The sequence below is a fragment of the Poecilia reticulata genome, chromosome 18, assembly GCF_904066995.2.
Source record: "Poecilia reticulata chromosome 18, P_reticulata-male-v2, whole genome shotgun sequence".
Lineage (NCBI taxonomy): Eukaryota > Metazoa > Chordata > Actinopteri > Cyprinodontiformes > Poeciliidae > Poecilia > Poecilia reticulata.
In genome coordinates, this window is record NC_088847.1 from 16,171,484 (window position 1) to 16,186,106 (window position 14,623).

Here is a 14,623-nt window from a genome sequence, read left to right on the forward strand (position 1 = left end):
AAAATTAAATTTGGCCCAAAGAGCCTTTAGGCAAAGTGCAATTTGAAAACACATCTTTTATTTTCCCCTGAGTGTCTAACAGGGTCTGGCAGGAGATGGGCAGTGGATTTACCCAACACAGGAAAAAAAAAAGAAAAAGCAGAGGTATGCAATGTGCAAAAGGGACACGCCCTCCTCTAATGTGCATCCCCCCCACTTGTCTAATTCGGTTAGGGCAAAGCGTCCCTTATTGGATCATATCAAAGGTCAGAGGCGTCCTGTAGACAAATCAATCTCTTCGTCTGAGGAGGTGCAGAGGAAGCATGGGTTGAGACGGGGGCTGATCCATCTAGAGGGTCTAAAATGAAAGTGGGTGAGGGAGGAGGGGTATTCCAGCAAGAAAAATTATAGCATCTGCTTCTTGGAGAGAAGTGGGCGATGAGGGTGAGATTGAGCTGTTGACTTGGGGAATGCAATGTGCTTTGAGGGAGAAAAACAGTTTAGATTATTGCTTGAAAAGGTAGGTGAAATTATTTGGGAAGATGGCAGATGTTTTGAGGTCACTACCATGTGGCACTCCAGCGTTATTGGTGTGTACGCTTCAGAAACGATTCTTTAGCAGCAGCTATCGACATGCATAAAATTGTATTGATTTTTTTTTTTTTTTAAGACCAGTCTTTCTCAAAATCTGGTCCATGGGACCACTGTTTGTCCATAGGCGCCCCCTGGTGGTCCGTAAGGTACTGCATGTTTTTGCCATGATGTGAGAGTAAATAAATTGATTCTAGTTATCCAACAATGCAGTCAAGTCCAGTTCATTATTCAAATTTATTGAGGCTTTCTATCCAAAGAAACCCAGCAGATTTCATCAAGTCATTGACAATCGCTTGCCTTGTGCTGTTGGCTTTGCAGGAGTCTTTCCTACTGAGCATGCAAGTTGTGACAGTGGAGAGGAAAAGCTCCCCTTTAACAAGAGAGAGCCTCTAGCAGAGCATAGTTCTGCGTGAACAGCACTGATCCAGGAGTAGCAGAAGCAGCTTACTTTTAGATTGGTTCCATTACGATAACTTGCAACAACAATACAGTCCAACTTAGCAGCTCTCGAAATTTATGAGCCCTGACTCTCCCAGTTCAAGTGGCTTGCATCAATCACAGCAATGCTATTTCTCTAAACACAGAAGAACACATTTACACTTTTGGCAGCCTCATTTCACTGTGCGTCGTGTTTAAAGAGCAGATCGGCAAAATCAGAAATGTTCTTCAGTCTTGACATGAGACGGATTCCTAAATGACTGAATGACGGCTGCAGGGAAAAGTTGGGAAGAAAATTGCAACATAAAAAAAACCCATTGATATCAGACTTAATAACTGTTAGGAATTATAAAAAAAAAGTTGTACAGCTACTTGTATGCAAGATTTAAGGCACTACTAGAGAGTTTCTGATGGTTATGCCTGGGGAGATGACAGATAAAACAAGATTAAAATGGAGAGCCAGGTTTGGGATTAGAATTTAGCACTTATGACGGCAAGATAGTAATTTAAAGCAGGGATAGAAGTTGTAAAAGTTAGCTGAATATGTTTTACATAAATTGAACTTAAATCTGTTTTAACTTTTACAGCTATATGGGGGAAAATGTGAGCTACTTGACTGTCATCAAACATTTAAAATTGATGTTATACATTATTTTCCGTATTAATTTTCCATCACTGTGTGAATAAAATCTATACACAGGAGGATATATCGGTTAAATGATTGATGGATAGAATAAAGAATGCATTGGTGCAACAGTAGATGGGAAATAGTCTCGAAATACAAATATTTCAGATTCTTTTTTTTTTTTTCAATCAATGTTTTTTTAAAGACATGGAAAATACATACGTTCACAATCCTTTACAAAGATGTAGTAGCAACCGCGTGTAGCAGTTCACTGAGGATAAAGTTGATCTGGAAATTCTTTTTCAAATCAGTTATAGGGAAAAATACTTACTCGAAAATGCACATGTAAAAGTCAGTTATTCTACCAATGTATTTTCATATAATATTTAGAATGAGTTAAAAGTGAATACAGTATTTTTTCTGATAATGCACTCCTCTTGGCTTGCCCAACACAAAACGGTCATAAATAAACCAGTGATCCTTTTTCCGTTTTTACTGTGAATGTTCTGTTAACCTCTGTGTGCCATTGCCAGTCTTGGTCAGGCTTCTCTTGCGAAAGAGATTTTTCTTCTAAATGGGATTTTCCTGCTGAAATAAAGGTTAAATAAAAAAATAAAATAAAGACTTTCTGGTGGAGGGCATTAGTTCTAGGTACGGTTTCAGATGTGTGTATAAATCATCCAAAGTTTAATGCAAATGTGATTCTCAATTCGAATTTTTGGAGAGCACAATTAGTTCAATTAACTTCAGTATAAAAGCACATTCAGGATGGACCCAAGTCGCCCACCAGCCTTCTACCACTTAATGACAACAACGCATTCACCTCCATGGGATTGAAACTGGCTGTGCAACAGAACATAGCATCTCTCGTCCAGCCGCCATTGCAGCAGGTCAGGGTGAGATAATGTTTTCTCAGCCAACACTCAATGAGATGCAGCTCTCCAGTGACACCATTACTCTGATCAGGCTGGGTAGGTCTACCCTGCCTCGGAAAGTCAAAGCGCAGAGGCGCCAGAAGAGAGGGCACCTCTCGAGACAGATTACGTGTCTGTGTGCAACCGCTCGTACTTCACCTCTGCCTGAGACGGGCGAGTTATTATCTTCTTTTCTTCTTGTGCTCTTGTCGGTCATGCAACGCATCTAGGACAAGGTGCTTCCTCGCCAGGGCTCGTAGGTGGACAACAAAGCAGCTTACACGTCTTTTTGCTAATAGCAGGCCGTCGCTGGAACATATCCAAAACGAAGATGACGATGCGAGTCTGCAAAGGAAGTCTAAAGCCGCCTAGGCCTGAGCCAAAGTGTTTTAAATGGATTACACCAGTGTGTCATTGCAATTACATGCTCCTCGTAGACGCTGCAGCAAGATGAATTGTATTTAATGGCTTTACAGCAGATCTTTTCTCTCCCCCCCCCACCTAAAAGTTGAATGCCTTTATCCTTTTTTTGTGCACCATGGGATGAATGTGGGATTGTATTTCCCTTTGAACTATCTCACAAATACTTTATCTCCTGTGTATTAAACTAGGCATTTAATGTTTATCTTTGTACAGAGTGCTTGATAGAAGTGAAAATATAAATCCAGTTCCAGTTTTTTTGGCCAAAATGTACTGGCTTTTAGATCCATTTTCGAAGCTTTTTTTTTTCCCCCCCACAAAACATCACAAGTTAGTAGCACCAGGTTTAGAAAAAAAAACAACCTGTTGAATAATTATAAATATGGGCATAAAATCATTGTGGAAACTTCCGTTCTACTCAATAATCTTGTAAATGTAAATACAGCTGAAAGTACAGCTTGAAATATGCAATATATTTTCTCAAATGCAACACCAGGACCAAAAACGAAGCTTATTTTTTAAGAGTTCCGGATCTTAAATTTTGTTATGGGCATATTTAACTATCCAGACTGGATAGCCACAAAATAAATTCATAGAAATGCAGTTTTAAAAAAGAAATTGAGGACAGAGCTGTACAAGAATTTAAAAAATTAGGTCCCAAAATTGCAATTGGGACATCTGTCACTCTTACTAGGTACGTCTTGACTTGTGTTTGTTTACACACGCAGACAGAGTTTTCACATATCAATTAGATTTGGCAAATATAGTTGACTTTGTTCCAAGCAGAGATCTGGCTCTGACCAATAAGTCCCTTAGTATCAACAGATTGTGGCGCTCTAACTTGATTTCAACCCACTGATACTCTTAAGTCCTCTGGCTAATTATAGCTGCAGCCCCTATAGTAGCCCGAACAATGAGCACAGTGATCCTATTGAGAACTATACAAATTAGCCTCACTGCTGGTGACCACTGGGACAATGCATTGTGCAAGCTTTATCATATCTCGCCTGAGCCTGCTATTAATCTTGTGGAGAGCAAGTGATGAATTAATGCATTGAGGAATTTGAAAAGGTTATGTGTGTGAATTACACTGACTAACACTTCATTTGAAATGGTATCCGTATGTAATTCCAGTGCCCTGAGATAAAATAATAATAATAATAATAATAATGATCAGCAGATAATATACATCTGTAATACACCACAAACCGATTTGTCTTTTGTGCTTAGCAACTTGGTGTGACCCAATATTATCCTGGTCATCAGGAGGAAGAAATGGTTGCATGGATTATCTTAAGTTGGTTTCTCTTTGGATCAAAATGACAGTTATCTTTTGTTCTGGCTGAAAGTATTTGAATAACTGCACTGAAGATATCAATTACAACTAACACAGTTTTCTTTAATAGGGATATGTACATTTTTACTAGATGCGCACATGTGGATGTAATTGTTGGCAGCCCTCTGTTAATGAGGGCTGCCAACCATTCAGTGACCATTCAGTGACCACAATGGTCACTGAAATAACATGGAAGTAACAAAAAATAATGTAGAAAAAAATGACTCAAAATTGACCACTGAAAATCAGACATTGATTTAAAATGTTTTAACAGAATCATTTAAATAAAATAAACTAATAAAATAGGCCTGGACAAAAAATAATGATACCTAGAAAAGACTGAATTTGACAATAGGGACATTTTAAACTGAGGCATTCCCTCTAATTACCCTATCGGGTGTCTTCAAGCTGATAATCAGTCAGTCTGCTTATTCAAAGTATGACAAGGAGTCGCTGTGCTGTTTGGGTGACATGGTGTTGTGCCGCATTGAACAAGGACCACAGGAAGCAAAGAAGACAGCTGTCCCAGGAGAATAGAAAGAAAATCATAGACAAGCAAGTTAAAGTTTAAGGCTACAAGGCAGTTTCCAAACAGCTTGAAGCTCCTGTGACTACATATTAACAAGTTTAACATCCCCAAAGATTATTTTTTTAAATTATAAGTTTAAAAGCTCTTAAATTTTACATAGAACCCGCTTCCCTAGAGGTTGAAATCATTTAAGTGATATTCCAGATAAAGTACCTAGGAGACTCAAGATTAGGTAACAAAGTGACAAAATGACCAGTTTTCTCTATTTTAAAAAGTGCTTCAAATCCATTTTAAAAACTGTTCCAAAACTGTAATGTCTGTATTTTTAAGTGGTTTTCAATTATTATTATTATGCTGGTAACTTTTTTTTAATAAGATTTAACTGTGCCCAAGAATACTTTTAGCCTCATCAGCCTGATATGTTCAGTGCAACTTAAGAAATATGAAGCTGTAAACAATGTAAGATGCAAAGCCACCTTTCATTCAAACCCATTCCCCATGTCTAGACTGTGGCTGCTCCGTCCTTCCTCTGGGTCGCTCTGTTGCATTACATCGCGTTACGAATGCACAGCTCATTGTATCGTTCTCTGTACTTCATCCCTGAAGTTTTCCATCTAACACCACCTAAAGTTTTATCTTTTTTTTTTTTATCTTTGCCGTTTCAGATCAACGTCCAACTGAATTTTTACAGATTCAACATTTTTCTCCAGCAGCAAAATATAAAAATTTCCAAGAGTTAATTTTAAAACTACCATGACTGTGAACAATTGGTCTAATTTTCTCAGGGTTTTGTCATTCTGTACCTTGTAGCTTTTGTCATACTGCAGTCAGATGCCAGCTAGAGAGTATGTGAGGGGCTGGGGAAAAAAAATCAGCATTCAGCTCAAATCTGTGCAGTAATCAAGGTGGGAGATATCCACGGAGGAACACCAGCATCCAAATTCCAATCTTGTATACTCAACAGCAGCACTTCCACTTCTTTTATGCACTTCCTTTTATGACTCGGCCACGGCCGAGGGGGAGCAGCTGTGGAATTTAGCTTTTTACGTTCCCCAAGGAGTCGGAGAATATTTGATTAGCTGTCCTGATAGGTTCACACACATTCAGAGAATTTGTCAGGAGTTTCTTTTCGCTTTGGCATTTATGCAAAGCGCTCGCTTTCATTGGATTCACACAAACACCTGCTGCAACTGAACTTACAGGGAGGTGTCGGCTCGCAACAAAACCTGTTCATTCAGGTTTATATTTTATTTATTTTTTTGCTGTATTTAGAGCTGACCCGGGCATCGATTCGGCCCCGCTTTACGATCGCCACGGATGCCTGGATTGCCTGCATAAAAATCGCAGAGTGGAAATGAGGGCCTCTGCTTCCATTAGTGGCCTCTTTTTACTGGAAGGGCCAAGTGTGTCCCTTGGGTAAAGGGGAAAAAAGAAAAAAAAACTTGCTATCCTCCATGGTCTGTCAAATGGCCTGTAATGAAGGAGTGAGCTAAGTGGATAGCTGCACTGATGGAGATGTTCATAAAATGATTATTCATCGTGCACAGAGTAACTGAGTATGTATGTGTGTGTTTGGGAACCGAGGGCAAGAGTGTTTTCACACAACAATCACGATGGGGGGAAAAAAATTAAAGCACCGTCATTGGCAGTCATTTGATTTTGATGAACTGTTGAGTAACATTTGAATCATCATGATTTTGAGCCATAGGAGGCAGTGGCTGAATCGATATGTGGTCATTCATTAGTTCTTATTTGCTGCTTGGATGGAAAGTAGGAGGAAAAACATACGAAACAGATGCAACTATCTCAGAAAGAATCCATATAGATTGTTATGTTTAGTATGATATGGACGCTACAAATATGAATAGGACAAAACGACGTAGGAAGTCTGCTATATGTCTATTGCAACCAACGCCTCAGATTAGTTGCGTCATTTTAATTTTGGAAATAGAAATGTACTTTACCAATTCTTCAGTAGAGTCAAAGTACGTAGAATAAACTTACATTGTCTGATGGGTTAGACTTACCTGCTTTGCCTAGAGAATATATATTTTTCAAAGAACTATTCAAAGAGGTAATCCCAGCCAAAATTCAAAAGGTTGTGCTGCATGTAAATCTCAAAGCAAGACAAAAAAAAAAAAAAAAAAAAACAAACCCAAACGAGCAGCATGGCAATTATTTTGAGTAGCATTGGGTGTGTGGAAAAAAAGGTGCATTTTCCATTTCTTAAAGTCATTAGAATAAAATGTAAAACGACTCTTGGAGATTCTCAGAGGAAAACAGCGCATTAATATGTATAAACAGAAGGAGAGATCAATGTTGCGTCTTATTTCCAGGAACATTCTGACACTAAAATACTCATTAGCTCTAATGTGTGATATAAATCTGCCAACCTTTACTTTCATTGTAATGTATCCCAAAAGAAGAATAGAGCAATTTTTTTGCATGAGTCAAAAGTGACGGCTCTCCTTTGGCACGAGTATCCATGGGTAATGTAAAATTAGATCATAGGCATGAACGATGCAGAAGGAATGGAAAATGTTTTATTATTATTATTATTATTATTATTTGGGAAAGCTGTACAAACTTTGACTTACTTTAGCCAAGTTTATTAGGAGTCTTTCTGCAACAAGTGAGACAAGCGGCTCATTTGGAGGACTTTTAGCATCAGGTTTTGGTGATGTACTAGTGTTTTCAAAGGCTGCTGTCAGTTTGATGTTGTAGCATGAAAAGCATGGTTTACATACAACCATTCCTCTTGCATAGTGTTTTTTCTTTTTCTCTTCTGTTATGAAAAGGTACTGCAGTTATAATGTCATGATCTAGTTCAGGAAGTGACCACAGTGCATTACTACATTTCTTAGCATTAAGTCCCTAGAAAAAAAAATCTGTTTATATAGTAAATGCTATATAGAAAGTTGTTCCTGTCACTGTAAGCTCTTTAAAAAGGAAAATAATAATAATGCTTTAGCTGCTTTCGTAACCAGTTACAAACGCCTAAAATATTAATCTTATAAATCAGAGCAAAACAATGATCTCGTGGAACGATGAGAAAAAACAAAAGTAGCAGGAAACAGATTGCTACTTTGTTAGAATCCGTCATTAAAAGCCTCCCAACCAACTAGAGCAAAGCTCTAAACGAGGATATACAATATGCTGGTGCATATTGCCTTCAGTAACTGTGAGTTTTGTTCATCTTTTAGTAATATCATCATAAATTTCAGCTTATTACATAATCTGTCAATGTTTTTTTTTTCTGCACAGCAGTTTACATAACGATGTATTCTGTGCTAGTTAATGTCGGCCTCTATTGAACTTGCATTAAACATTGATCACTTCTTACTAATTGGGATTAAAAGTTGAATTTGACTGCATTGCATTAAAGCTAAAATCAAACTGGCATATATGTAACCGAATTTGATTGGATTTTACTTTTTCTGTTTACAAATTTGTCTCGTATAGTGCCTTCAGATCGCACTTGTTGTGAACTGCAGCTACATATAAATAAACCGAGCTGAGTTTAATTTGTGGTAAGTGCATCACTTTTTAATTTAACGACATCAGCGTTATTAGAGCCGAACGGACACATGCAGTAGGAAATAACTCAATTACAAGAAATTCTTGTGGGAAAATCTTTGATTAAATTCGTTATTTAATCTGTGTGAGTGTGTGTGACGCTCAATAGTGAATGTGTTTAACTTTGTTGGTTAAACTGTGGCTTGCTGCATTTTGTGTTTAGGTGAAAGAGGGAAGCGGAGTGGGACAAAACAAGTGAAAATTGTTAGTATATTCTACATTGAATGTGACTGTAAATATCTGATTTCAGCTGAAAAAAAAACAGCATCTTTAGTTATTTCAAGAAATGTTTCTTACAAAACAAAGGCAAGCAACTTCTCTGACCCTCCAGCCGCAGCTTTGTTTTGGACATTTAAGATCAACAGTGCAGAGTTACACCCTCTAAGAGAGGAAAAATAATCTGCCACTAGATTTTACTCTAACTTCTGTTATACATTACAGACTTAAAAGATCAATACTAACCTTTCAATGACAGTTCCTGTATTACAGTCTGAGATCATTGCTTCCCTTTACTGCCGTCATAGTATTTATTCATCTCTAAAATCACATTGGTCTCCCGGCACATTATAACAACCTGTCATATACTATAAAGGTTACCTTAATGCTCTTTAAGACGCTCATTGACTCCACGGAACCTCTGAATGGGTCTTTTTGTGTTTCATCAGATACTCTGAGTCTCCGAAGATGCAAAGTGGGGCATCTAAAAACTCCAGCTTATTATTATTTTTTTATTTCACAGATTTGAATGGACTGAAAGTGGGATAAAAGTGGCTGTAACCTGCCAGCTAGTTTTTAAAAGTGCATGCCCTTTTCTGCATATGACTTCTATGATGGATCTGTGTACCAAACCATCTGGCACATCCAGTTTGGGGATTTGGAAGATGAGTCGTAACCTTGAACTCGAGCTTCTTGAGCCATCGCTGAATACTGAATGTCGGCGTTTGAGGGTACGTTAACCTTATTTCAAAAATATGTTCAGTGAAAGAAGACACAGGGGCCAGAACAATAAAATAACCCATCCGAGAAATGAAAGGTTTTTCAAAAAATATCAAGGTTTATGTAGTATGACTTTTTTTTGTGTGTCAAGACACGGTTAAATACAATTTCATTAAATTATATTAACGGTTAAATGACACAGCAGACGTTGGTTGTAAACAAGTAGGATCAATACATCCCATCATATTAAAATATGCAAAGATGACCAATAAGAGCTTAAAATGTGCTAGATTTTCTTTTCTTTTAGAAGGAAAGAGGTGAATAAACAAAGTTAGTTGGCAACAGTGTAAATACTGTGCTTTATAGGACAACTAGAGATCCCTAGTTTCCCAATAGTCAATGACGGGCAATTTTTATTGCATCAAAATCATAATATCAATGTGAACCTTATCATACCAATGAAATGTGGCGTTTTATTTTACTGCATTGCAAAGTTACAGGATATTTTAGCATAGGTGCAGCTCTGATTTTAAGAATCTTAATGTATATTTGGTCAGGAGCTGTTTACAACAAATGCCAAGTCCAAAATCGCTCTATTTGGTTTCATGGTCTGTCACTCTTGAGCACAACATCCATACATGTTACTTTACTGGGTTATATTCCCCAGCAGACAGCTTTTAGCAGCACTGCTTACACATGACAAACCAAATAGTTTGCAATAAATGTTCATTTAAAACCTTAAAAAAAAAAAGTAGGTGATCTTACAAGATCTTGGTTGATTGTCAACTGAGTAGTCCATTGCAATCGGAAGGTTTTAGGTTCACTTGCAACTTCCTCCCGTCACGTGGGATTAAGTTGGCAAGGCATTTAATCCCATGTCACCTACTGATCTGTGTATAAATTTGATTGTGTGAGTTCAAATAGGTGAATGTGGCTCTAGTGTAAAGCACTTTGAGTGGTCAGTATGACTGGAAAGGTCCTGTGCAGGTTCAGTCTATTTGCCATGTGAAAGGTTAAAAGTTCATTAATTTTTCTCTCATTCAAGTTTTACACAGCTGACGGCTGGTTGTAGATCGGGAAGTGGCACTGAGCCTCAAAACCACCACTATATCTGGTATCAGAACATTTCTACACTGGTTCAGAGATGGGCGACATGGCAAATGTACAGCTAATACCAGTTTTACTACAGCTGCTCTACATTAAAAAGTGAACTTTTTTTTAAAAATATGAAAAAATAAATAGTCCAGAGAACATTTATGTGCATATTTTAATCTGTTTTGCCTCTTGTAATAATTATAACTTATGTATATTTATTACTCTGACCTTGAATTACACTTGGTTGACTCAAAAATTGTCACTCCATCCATACTTTGTCTATACCCACATCCTTGCAGTGTTGCATTTTTTATTTATTTATTTTTTTTAGTTTTAATAAGGTAAATCCACCTCAATTTAAATTTCAGACCTACTTTCACAGAATTGAATACTCGCATGAAAGTTCAGGCCCAGTGTTTCTCAACACACCACTCTGCTTCAGACACCTTCCTATTTTACTGTTTCTTTATAGCTCATTGCATTCATTCCATATTCTAACATAATCCAGATATGGCGCTTAGATGCCCAAAGATGGATGTTTTAAGTGGTGGGCGTGACCTGACTTACAGCTACATAACCCCATAAACAGGAAATCTACGACATACATCATGTTTTGACACTTTATTTCCCCTATAATATGCAGCAAAAAGGGTTTTTAGCAGTTTGCCTGGTATCGTAGCACACAATCCTATTACTGAGCCACTATTGACCATGAATCTCACTCATCGTTCCATGGGATAGTTTGACTATAAACCGTGAATACACCAGAGGGCCGTCCTTTTTAGGAATGTTTTGAACCAGTCGCCTTGTTTTCACAGTTTGATCCCTATCAGCATCATTCAGTCAATAAACTCCATCCTCTGGCCGATAACGCTGTGCTTAGATAACATTATTTACTTCACTTTGCAACGTTTTCGATGATGTTGCTGATTACAGTGTCCATTATGTGCTCTCTCTCGGTCCAACAATCCCATAACAAGGGCTGAAATATTTTTATTTCCACTATTTCCAAACATTATTTCTGGAAAATTGGTTGAATTATGCAAAAAAGTTACACCTCATAGCCAATTGGTTTGTCTTTTTAGACCGACAAGTACAAATGCACTTTGCAAATAACTGTCTAGAATGGTAACCCAAAGCTGCGACGGCACAGATGCACGTAAAGTTAAGACACTGGTAAGTAGGGAATTAAACAGCAGCAACAGCAAAACTAGACGATACACGACTGGTTAGAAAAGAAAAGAGGCAAAGAGACAGAAATTCTCCTCTGTGGGCATAAATAATTCACATATCTCCACAAACCAGCATGCAACTGCATAATTACTGCTGTTTTGCTCTAAATTCTCAATTTTGACTTGGCTCTTTTTCTTTTTTTTTTTGTTTGAGTTAAAATATGATTGAATCTTTAACGAATAAGATGTTTCATTATTTTAAGTAGGCCAAGTCATATAGAAAGAGCAGCTGTAAACAGTGATGCGAATAAGTATTTGTCCCCTCAACAATGTGTTTTTGCTCATCCGGCCTAAATGCTTTGATCATCAAACACACTAATGTCAAAGATAACCTGATTAAATGCTCACAGGATTTTTTAAAAATGTGATATCATTTATTTAGCAACTAGTTTCCCAATCCAATCTGGCCCCATGTGAAAATGTAATTACCCTCTTTGTTAAATAATTAACTCCACCTTTTTTGTTGTTGAATTTCAAAGACCTAATTTCGCATGACGCAAAGAATCAAATTCCTTAATTAGAACCTGTCTGAAACGAAGTATGCCTAAAGATCATAAAAAGCAAAACCAACATGGTTTAAGAGCAGCTGAGGAACAGCAATCGGTTCTGAAAGGGTTAGAAAGTTGTTTCTAATTCCTTGAGAACCCAGTGAACCACAGTGAATGCTAATTTCCCCAAATAGTGAAAATATGGAAAAGTGATGAACCTTATCAAAGTTACTCAAACAGTGCATTCGTAACTCATTCAGGAGGTCCCAGAACTGAGAAAATGTTTCTTTTTATCCCATCCGTCAGTGTAGCAGTCAGTATTGTTGCCCCGAGTGCCGAGGAGAAGCCCAACAGATTTACTTTCGCAAGTGGAGCATTACAGGTAAAATGACATCCAAGACGTCTGCTGACGAAAAAGAACATAAAGGCCCATCTCATATCTTCCACACAACATTGTGATAATCCACAAGATATCATTTGTTGAAAACTCATTTATTTTTCCCCTTCGAACTTTTGACGCCTAACTGTGTGAGAGGTGATATTTTTTGAGGGGGCGGGGGGGCTTGTAAAATGCTTGGGACTTCAGACACAAAATACTTTCAGCCACAGAAAGATATGAAAAAATTCACAATACTTCAACTTTAAAACCCTTAAAAATCACGGTGCAACACAAATACATTTGCTTTTGATGTGTAATAGCACTAAAAAAAGGCTCTAACGGTAATCCATTCCAGTGATTGACGGTGAGGGTATTTTCCCTCTGCCCTTTGATCAACAGCAGGCTGTCTGGGTGCCGTGCACCCCTTCATATCATCACATTAATTGCTGTGCAGCAGAAGCAAAAATACTGCAACAAATATTGAATATTTTTACATTCCTGTGTTCCGCTAAGTATCGCGCACATCCTGTCTGTGGCCTGCAGTTCATAAATTTTCTCTATCAAAAGCAGTGGTGAAACACAGCAAACAAAAAAAAAAAGAAGAAGAAAAAAAAGAAACAACAACCTGCCTCAAAGCTTTCGGCTCTCTGCTGTTACACCCAGCTGTCTCTGTTTTTGTCTTTTCTGCTGAGAGACTATCTGATTGCTCCAGCTCAGTGAAGGGAATTTATATTTAACCTGGGGGTTAAAAATTCCCAGTCATTATTAATAGATGCAACACATTGCAAAAGTATTTACACCTCTTGACTTTTTCATATTATGTCACTTTAACCAGAAGGTTCAATATATTTTATTTGGATTTTATGTGATAAACTAAAAGAAAATAGTGGATTTTTTTTTATATATATTGTTGTGAATTTGTATTTTGTTAATTTTATTCTAAGGTTTCTAAATGAAATACAACCAGTGCAACCGATGGTTTTAAAAAAGTAATCTAATTAGTTGAAAGTGACGCGGTGGTAGCAGCATCATGATGTGGGATGCCTTGCTTCACCAAGGAGAGGAAAGCTCTGCGGAGTTGATGGGAAGGTGGCTGAAGCTAATCACTCCGTAAAACCTGAGACTGAAACGGTGGTTCACCTCCCAACAGGAAAGCAACCCTAAGGATAAAGCTGGAGATACAATAGGCTAGATTACAACAGAGCTAAAGTCCAGACTTAGATTGAGTTAGAAATTTGCAGAGTTCAAAATTTCTTCTTAAACTCCTTTTGCAGATGTACAACAGAGATAACTTAACGTAAACGTGAATCATTTTCATTTCACTAAATACGTACTAACTACTCCTTGTTGATCGATCACATTAAATCTCAACCCAATATCTCAATATTTGTCTGTTTGTAGTTTTTTTGCTCTGGTTGTGACCTGAAATGAGAATTATGACAGGGGGGTTGTAAGCTTTGACTGTTTACATGCATACATGTATGCGTGCAGCCGCAGCTATAAACCAACCTGAGATGATTAAACTTTCGAATTGTTTGTGTTGCACGTTTGTTTTAATTTATGTATAAACTTAATTCAGCGGCGTCCCTTCTCACTAAGTGCGAGTGCATAATCACTTCTGCCAGGCTTGCACCTGCACAATTGCCAATGTCTAAGAACCGTCTTCTGCTAAACTTACCCTGCAAATGTGTTTATAGTTCCTGCCCACTGCATGCATAATGATGTGCAGGTGTTTAAATGTGTAAATACTGTCAGGAATTCATTATACGCCTGGAGAGCTTCTTGCACTTGGACTTGAAACAGGATGTTGCATGAGATCTTCCAAAGAAGAAAAATTAGGCCAGTTCATGTTTTTGAAAAAAAAAAAAAAAGAAAAGAGAGAGCAGGAGATTCTTTTGGCGGAAACACAGAAACTGGAGCACATATTTTTATAGTTAGGTTGCAGGTATTGCTAGTTGAGAACTAATGATGATGTCAGATGAGAGTTTTAGAGATTCTTAAAGATTAAAGACTTGTCTTCTTTTAGTCGTCGCGTACCTCCTGGTGGCAGTCTCAGCATATCCATTTTTACGCTACCTTATT

The 14,623-nt window shown here is 37.6% G+C and overlaps 1 protein-coding gene across 47 annotated transcripts in view; it reads left to right on the forward strand.

Annotated features, from left to right (window-relative positions):
* LOC103480676 (protein tyrosine phosphatase receptor type D) overlaps nucleotides 1–14,623 on the forward strand; it is a 455,017-nt gene that overhangs the window by 13,662 nt on the left and 426,732 nt on the right. The gene's annotated exons all lie outside the window — the stretch shown is intronic.